Source organism: Parasteatoda tepidariorum, chromosome 2, assembly GCF_982258835.1.
Source record: "Parasteatoda tepidariorum strain Cologne lab strain chromosome 2, Ptep-v5.0, whole genome shotgun sequence".
NCBI classification, from domain to species: Eukaryota; Metazoa; Arthropoda; class Arachnida; order Araneae; family Theridiidae; genus Parasteatoda; species Parasteatoda tepidariorum.
Genome location: NC_141756.1, coordinates 19,627,203 through 19,637,014, shown reverse-complemented (window position 1 = coordinate 19,637,014; position 9,812 = coordinate 19,627,203).

Below are 9,812 nucleotides of genomic sequence, written 5' to 3'. Positions count from 1 at the left end.
GAACCTTTTTACCAGCTTTCGATTCGATTTAACGAAAATGACGTTTTCATCAATTGTTTTAGACAAAAAAAAATTAATAATAATAATAATAATAAAAAGAAAATAAAAAATAAATGAATAAAAAAAAATAAAAAACAGTTAAAAAAAATTTTTTTTTTCAGTTTAGTATAAATTATTTTATTAAGAAAATATGTTAATTCTTTTAATGGCAATTTTGAAGGATTAACACTAAGCACGGAAATGAGCGAAAAATTTTCAATTATCATTGTTAATTACAATATTAATATTTTTTTAAATTTCTTTTTCAAACGAAGTGTAACTACTTTAAAAAGATTTCTTCCCTTCATTGATAAGAAATTTTTTATACCCAAGAGTTGCGATTTAGCTGATATAGGTAGAATTAGTCATTTAAATTCGAGTTTAATAAAGCAATCTTTTATACAGCGAATTCGCGATAACTCGAATCTGATAGGACTGACGAAAAACTTCAACGTATCGGAAGTTCGACTTACCGTTAGTTTCGGTTTTGGACTTTCAAAATATTGTCGGATTATTTAATTAATGCTTATTAATTACAAATCTTTTAATTGCTTACAATATTTAAGATCATTTTTCTGACAAGCCATTTACGATAAGACTGTTTGAAGCACTTTATGATACCCTGGTCCATCGGCTGCAACTTTGCTGTTGTGTTTGGCGGGAGAAACTGCAAGTTTACTGCTTTCAAATTAGGTAGATCACTATATGCTGTGCATTTATTCATAAAGAGTATCACTTTCTTTTTTTAGCGAAGAATTTCCAATCCAATTTTCTTACATAGTCTTCAAATAAAACTGATGTCATCCAAAACTTTTTGTTAGACTTGTAATCCAAAGGAAACGTTTTTACATTCTTGAAACATCGGGGATTTCGTTTTTTTCCGATAACAAGTAAGGGCAATTTCTCTGTCCCAGACGCATTTCCTCCAACTAGAACAGTCAAACGTTCCTTGCTCATTTTACCCCCTGAGCAGTTTTCATCCTTAAACATCATAGTCTTCTTTGGAAGACATTTAAAAAATAAACCCATTTCATCAATATTGAAAACATCATTTTTACTGTATCCTTGAAGTAAATTTGGTAACGTTTCATTTAACCACTGTTCACATACTTCAAAAGGGACAGCTTTAGCTTCTCCATGAAGAGTGCGAAAGACATTGTGCGTGTGTTGCAAAGGAAGGGGCAAGATATCAGCTCCTAGGTTTTTTTTCTTGCTTTAAGAGATCCAAAAAAAATCGAGTTAAAGGGAGTAAAACTCGAGTAATCGAGAATAATTAACATGAAATTGAAGATAAAAGGGTCGGGGCCTCATAAAAAAATCGAGTTATTGTAATATTCGAGTTATCGTATTTCGAGTTATAGCGAATTGACTGTATTTATCAAATGTAATACTGTCTAATTTTTTTTTAGTTTAACTAAAATAGCTGCACACTTTCTGCCAGCTTCTAACTTTCTTTAACGAAATAATTTTAAATAAACTTTATAATTGTTAATTTCGAAAGAAAGTAGAGCGAGAAAAAATACGGCCAAAACTTTTGCTCTATGGGAACACTCTCGGGAAAATTCATATGAAATTTCTCAGTAATTTTTAACGAAGCACTTTAATGATTTTGGTAAAATTAACAATAAAATATTCTTTCATAATATATGATAAAATTTAGTAAATGTGATAACATTCAGTAATTTTATTATGATATCCTACGGCATGGCATTAAACTATTTATTCGGTTAAATATACTTTTCTGTTTTGCATTTTCTACTAAATGTGTGGTAATCAGAACTTTTATTTATAAAACCAAAATTTCTAGCAAAACCATTACTATGTAAATGGAGAAATACCCTAATTAATGGTTTAAATACATTTGTTGATTTTCCTCATCGAAATTATTCTTTTCATTTATTCATACATATGTCCACCATAAATGCCACTACAAAATAGTGCGGTAATTTTACCTGATTTTTTTCCACGTAATATTAAGTTTCAGAATTTAAAAGGATTATTCTAATGGTTAAAGAGCATAAAAAATAATTAGGATTAAAATTTGTTTTTAAAAAAGTTTTAGAATTGACTAGGTTAAAACTTCCCAAAAGTGAATTGTAATCGGGATGAATAATTGGAATTACTAGTAAAGACTAAGTATTGCGTTTCTGTAACATTTGTTTACTTATGTTATGAGCTTTAAAATAGTAATTAATTATTTTTTTTCTCCTTAGTTATAGATCTCCGCAGATTTAGACCGCAAATACCTCTTTTGAGATTTAAAAAAAAACGTATTTAAAGCTTGCTATTGTGTCCGTAACAAGCAGGCTGAAACAATAGTAAGAAAACAAATATTTTTAAAAAAATATTATATATGAAATATTTTGAATATTATATGTCCTTTGAAATTAAAAATATAGGCATTTAGTATGCATGATATTACCATAAATACCCAGTTGTGATAATGAAAGGATTTTTTTTCTATGTTACGTGTAAACAATTTAATGCAGAAAAAAAAATTCCACATCAATAATTTCCTTATTGATGTGGAGTTTTTTTTTTCTCCTATTGGCCGGTATATGAATCACTGAAACTATTAAAAAGATATTATAGAAGATTTAATATATAACAATGGGTCTCAGATTTACATTTTTTCCGCTATCGCGCATAAATTCCGTCTGGCAGTGGTGATTACTCTAATATCACTCTGTAAAAATTTCCTAACTAGAAAAAAAAGTGAAATAAAAACCAACGCACACATTTTACATTCCATGAAGTTTGCATCTTCTGTAAAATTAATCTCTCTAATTATTTGAGCTTTTAAATAATATTTAATGCAAGGATGAGAACTACACAAGATTAAAATGTACTACCCGCATTTAAAAATACCACCTTGGCATTTAAAAATACCACCTTGCTTGAAAATGGCAAATCTGTTATCAGATGTTGCAGTAAACTTTGTAAAGTAAATGATACTTTCAGTTGTTCTGTTTTCCCAGCACGTATCATTCAAGATTAAAGCAATAATAGAAGTGTCAAATCCACATTCACCACAGGTGCGCATCTCACAAATTTAAAGAACTAATTCCACTCAAAAAGTTAAACTCATTCATCATAACCACCCACAACAGTGGCGGATCTTTGGTTTCCAGCTGTTGCGTTCGTTATCAGTTGTGAGGAGGGGTATTTAGGAAGTAAATTATGAATATCAATCCGCATTGTGTGTTATTTATTCTTCAGTACCTAGTAGAATGTGCACATTTTCATTGTTCCTCATCAAAAGAGTTTTCTGAATTCTAAGAATCATTACAAGAGAACACGTGTGTGTGAAGCCCATTTAAAAAGGAAGGAACATACATTTCCCGCCTTTCACACGTTTTTACACTTATTATAATTTAGTCGAATAAATTTTTTAAAATGTGTTCAAAAACATTAAATAAATAAAGAACAATAATTTAAATTAAGTTTATCGAAGAATTTAAAGCAACCGTAGGGAAAATTTGTAAGCCTTTATCCATTTTGTTACTAAGATCCTAAAAAACGTGGAATTCTAAATGTTTTTTTTTTTTTTTTTTTTTTTTGTTCTTTTTTTCCTGAAAAATGGTTAAAACAATGTTCCAAGAAAATAAAATTAAAAATTAGGCAATTTGTATTTTTTTTAAAAATTCGTAGGGAATAATTAGTATAAGATATAAAATATTGCGCAGTTTAAATTTTGTCCGCGTAATAAGCCGTAATCATTCGAATTTGCTACAACTATAATAAATTGCCAGATTAAACCACATTTTCGTGTAAATTTAATCATCTTATTTAATCATTCGATACAATGGTTCAATTCGAACAAAAATATGGTTTAATCTATTATCTCATCTTAATACACTGCTGGACAATTGCTAAGGACGGATCACAAATTGCAATGTAGCATAACATTAAGCGAGACATGAGACCTAGTAGGATAAAGTATAGTTGCCACACTGTTCAGACATTAGAATAAAGAACATTCATTGTTCTGGAAAGTACAAAAGCTATGAAACATCTGAAAGAAAAAAAATGTTCATTTGATGCTGCGTACGGAATAATGGAACAATGCATTTAAATGTCAGCAGGCAACTTGAAGAAAGGTGTCAGTACGGGATATGTCCACCGTGGAGTGTGATGCAACATTCTACAGGTCGTATCATACTTCGCACAACATTATCCAGCAGCTGTTGAGGCAATTTATCCCATTCCTCTGTCAGTGCACGGATGAGGGTGTTCTTGTTTGTCGGAGGATAGTTTCAACCAGCAAATTGCCTCCCCAAAGCATCTGAAACATTTTCAATGTGGTTTAGATCTAGAGAACGTGATGGCCATACGAGGCGTTGAATACCCTCACTGTCTAAACAATTCTGAACAGCGAGTGTTCGATGACATGTTGCGTTGTCGCCCATAAAAACAAATTTATCACCGATAGCACCACGGAAAAGACGAACATGAGGAAGTAGAACTTCATCAAAGTATCGTTGGCCCGTCATAGTCCCATTCGCAACCACATGTAGGCGCGTGCGGCCATTGATCATGATGCTGGCCCACACCATGACCCTGCATGTCGGATATCGGTCCCTTTCCTGAATATTTTCTGGACGATAACCAGTACCACTCTCGCGCCAGATCAGTTGGCGTCTACAATCCGATGACAGACTGAACCTACTCTCATCTGAGAAGAGTACGCATGCCCAGTCCTGTTCAGTCCAATTGTGATGCTCACGACACCATTGCAAACGTGCAGTACGGTGCTGTCTGGTCAATGGGACGCACACAACAGGTCTGCGGGTGTATAGTCCTCCTCCCCTCAAACGTCTGGCAACAGTTTTTCGGGAGATCTGCTTTCCTGTGGTAGCAAGAAACTGATTTGCCACCTGCTGAGCTGTGGTGCGCCTGTTCCTTTTTACTGATAGGACGATGTATCTGTCTTCAGCAGGCGTCTTACTTCTAACACGACCTCCCCCTTGCCGCTTACTACACATTCCAGTAGTTATAAAAGATTTCCACAGCCGTTAAACAACACCGTCAGCGATGTCGAACTCCCTGGCAACGTCTCTTATTTTTCGCCCTTCTTTGATCTTTCCAATAATTCGGCCACGCTTAAAATCATCTAAGTAATATCGGGAAGACATGCCGAAAATTTCAAGTTCGTCAACTAAATCTTTCCTGTAAAAATTTGACTTGAAACAACAACTCTCCACAACGCGTCAAAACCTTTAAAGCTCTTATCAGCGCTATCACGTGATGAACAAACGTGGACAAAAAAATTTACATACGCATACCCCTTCTTACTATATCCCGCACTTATTCTAATTTTCCACATTTTGCTTCCCTTCATTTTATGGTTGCTATGGATGATAGTGTTATCCGTCCTTAGCAATTGTCCAGCAGTGTATTTTAGCTGACAAAAATTGAAATCTAACAAATTACGACTAGCAAAAGCTTAACAGAAAAATCTGAATTCCTTTAATTATCAAAGGAAACAGACAAGAATTGAATTATATGGAATATTCACAAGTCTAATTAGGTCATCAAACTACTTTTGACGTTTTAATTTTGATGATGCTTTATTCATTAGTGATTATAATAATTTCGCTAGTGTTTTTGCTTCTTCCTCGCTTGAATACAAATTTTTTATTTCCATTGTATGCATTTTTTACTATATTTTTTGACGAGATTTCGATATATAAGTTAAGAATGCTACCGAATACACCGTATTTTTTCATTAATAGTACCTAAATCGAGCCGTATTTTCAAATTTCTGTTGGCAACAGCTATTAATTATTTTTCGCATATATACGAAGTATAGATGTTGCAAATAATTATTTCTAAATTTATCTGAAACCACGAATTTATTCGGTGTATAGGATTTTTAAAATGTGTTTTTATAAAAGTAAATAATTTAAAATCACCTGTTACTAAGTTTTAAAAAAAAAGAATGATGAAATTAATGGTAAAGTGGTAGTCGTCCCCACCGATTTGTATATCGGATAATCGAATAACCGGCTTCTATGAGTAAAATTAAATGGAACCAAATAATTTTTTATGGAACTAATGCTAAACTTCCCCGTTTAAACAAACATTTGTTTTTTGTCCCCGCCTAATTTCATAAAGTAGAGGTACTGCAGTGAAAAATTTTCGTTTATTTTTGAGAAAAGTTTTACCAGCTACAACGGAATTTCCGTTTTTCAGTTAAGACAATGATACAATAGGCGGTTACTTCAATAGGGAGTTCCTGTTCATTAGTTGGTCTAGACTCAAAAATTAATCAAACCTTGCTGCCAGCTTTACATTAAAGTAAACGAAAGGAGATTTTGACTTAATTCACTCACACATCATTTAGAATGTAAAAAAGGTACAGAGTGATTTGTTTTGTAGTTAAGACTTGTTTGGCGCTGTTACATTTGATAAGAAAGAGTTTATAAAACCTAACACAATAGTGTACAGTATGTCTTTCTCTTAAATAGAATTATCTTTGCTTAATACAGTGAATAACTCTGAGTTGGTTGCAAATTGAGCGCGAAAAAGATTGATTTGAATTGATCGGGGAAAAAATCAATATTGAAAGCAATAAATTTAAAAAAATTCCAATCTAAAATAGCTCATTAATTTGGTATTTCTCAAGTTAAGGATAAGAAAAGAAAAAAAGAAGTAAAAATTTATAAAATCTGAATGTATTTGAAAGGAATACGCAAGTCATGAAAGTTTAAGTTAAAACTGAAATGGAAAATCTGATTTTGATAAATTGATCAACTAAACGGGTATAAAAACAGTTTTGAATTATAGTTTTTTCGGAAGGGATCAAATAATATTTTGACCTACATTATATTTTTAACTAACATTGATTTATTTTTATGTAGCTTTAAAAGTCATTTATATTTTATGATACAGACAGTTTTAATTATAATTGTTTATCTATCATAAAACTGAGTTAATTTAATCTAAACGCTATACTAAGCATTAAATACAATTAAAAAGTAAAATTTCGCAAATATTTTGAATTTAAGATTAAATATTACTGTCACAGAGAAATAATTATCAAGATAACGAAGCATACTTTAGAAAAACACCAACAGTTTCTTGTAGAGTTATGATTAATCAGTTCAGTTTCCTTACCATCCAATGTTAAAATAAATTTTATAACCGAGTGGAAAAATACAACTTCAATAAGCAGTTTTACAGAAATGTTTAAATAGCAATTTATTTAATTACAATTTCATCGTATTCAATCAAACCAGTCAAGTGACCATAAAAGGTATTTAAAAAAAATAAAAGTAGGTTTTGAAAATGCACGAGGAAATGAATTCGTCAACAAATCCATTTTCCCAAATTTAAATTCTTTTTATTTTATTTTATTTACTTATTTTTACATATTTTTGACATTTTTTATTTACATTAATTTTTCGAAATAGTTGAATATAGTTAGAAGAAGGGGTGAATAAACGAATTTATTTCATTCACATTTAGATTTTTTAAAAATTTTTAAGAAATTTATTGATTAATTTTTCATTTATTTCAATGTAGTAAGACCTTTTTTTTATTTGGCTAGTTTACTTCCTAGTAAAAGTCATCAAAATGAAAGAAATATTTAGGGAAAAAAAATCGAATACTTTTGGATGTAAGAATTATTTTATGTTAAAATAAGTTGAAATAAAAATTATTTTGCGTTGATTAATGTTCGCAGATATTATGATATGAACTGAACACTCCCCTCCCCCCCAAATATCCTCATTCACAATTTTTTTCTGAGAACTGCTTGCAACTTTAAAACCACACCTTGCTTCTTTTGTCCACTTTGTGTGTGAGCACCTACTAGTTTCGTTATCAGTTCTTGTTCAAATTCGGAGATATCCTTGCAAGTCTTTAAACCAATTTGTTGTTTTACAGAGTTAAATATTTTTAAAGTATTATTATTATTATCATCAATTAAATGAAATGGGGTTTATACACTAATTATATTAATAGGTTCTAATGCACGAAATGATGTGAATGTTTCGTTCTCTTGTAGTTACTTTCTACTAAAAATGGGTGAATATATTAAAAAAATAAATAAATAAACACGAAAAGGTACTTTGGTATTTTATGAATTTATTTCATTCAATAAGCCATTCAAGACTATTCATAAAGTCGTAACATTAAGTTAGATCATTCATAATATGAAGTAAACCTTTCATAAAGTTTCACGTCAAAAATAATAAAATTTAATTTTATTAGATTTCACAAGATATTGCTCATAATACTTATTTGGTATATTTTTTTTACAGTTTTTCTAAAAAGAAAAATTTTAAAGAGAAGTATGGGACTCAAAAATAACCACCCTGATTGAACAAAGAGAATTTGATTTTTTTTTTTGAAATGGTATGCTTCTTTAGATTCATAATAAGGCAATTTAGGGCAAAAGAAAACTTTACATTGATAGCAGAAAACAGTTTCCTCTTAAAAATGAGATAGTGGTTTCGGAAGTAGGTTTTGAAAATGCACGAGAAAATGAATTCGTCAACAAATCCATTTCTCCAAATTTTAGTTTTATTTCTTTATTTATTTATACATATTTTTGAAATTTTTCAATTACATTTATTTTTTTAAGTAGTTGAATTTAGTTAGAGGAAAGGACGAAAAAAAGAAGTCATTTAATTCAAATTTAGGTTTTTAAATTTTTTTTACGAAATTTATTTATTAAGTTTTTCAATGTAGCATGACCTTTTTTTTATTTTTTTTTATTTGGCTAGATTACTTCCTAGTAAAATTCATCAAAATGGAAAAATTATTTAGTGAAAAAAATCGAATGCTTTTGATTTAAGAATTATTTTATGTTAAAATAAGTTGAAATATAAATTATTTTACTTTGAATAGTGTCCGTAGAGATTATGATATGAACTGAACACTCCACCCCCCCCCCCCAAATATCCTCATTCACAAATTTCTTCTGAGAACTGGTTGCAACTTTAAAAGCACACCTTAATTCTTTTGTTCTTTTTGTGGGCGAATATCGACTAGTTTCGTTATCAGTTCTTGTTGAAATTCGGAGATTGCCTCGCAAGTTATAAATTCAATTTGTTGTTTTACAGAGTTAAATATTTTATCATAAATAGATATTTTTAAAATATTATTATTATACTCATCTATAAAATGAAATGGGGTGTATTCCTTAATTCTATTGCCAGGTTTTCATTAAAGGTTCTCTTTCGCATTAAAAATTAACGATAGGCAAGTCGTCAAATTTAGTTAATTTATTTCCTCACCTGTACTAAGTATTCATATTCATTAAAACAAAGCGGAATTAAATTGCGGGGAGGGGATCTATTTGCTGTTTTTAACACCCATTTCGTTTATTATCTCAATGATTAATAGTAAAACAATTAAAAGAAACTATTTTTTTCTTTACCATCAGTTTAAACGATTATTACAGTCATTCTTTTGCATCAAATTGCCATCATATTGATTAAGGATTACACCAAGATTTTGAGATATCGTTAAATTACGAATATTACGTAAGTTTACAGGTAAGAAGGGGGTTTGCAATTTGCTTAGGTAAGACATTAAATTTTCTTTAACTTAAAGAATTTTTTATCAAATGCAAAATTAGTTTCATATATACAAATCAATTGCAGTTTTACATAAAAATTATTATTTTTTGTATTCTTTTATGTGTGCAATTTGATTATTTTTGTTGATATGAGTAGAAAAAGTCCAGAACTTTTAAGAAATCTTATTACGCTTGATTTGAACGACCTTGAAATTTAATGAATTATTAAAATTTATCAAAGGTT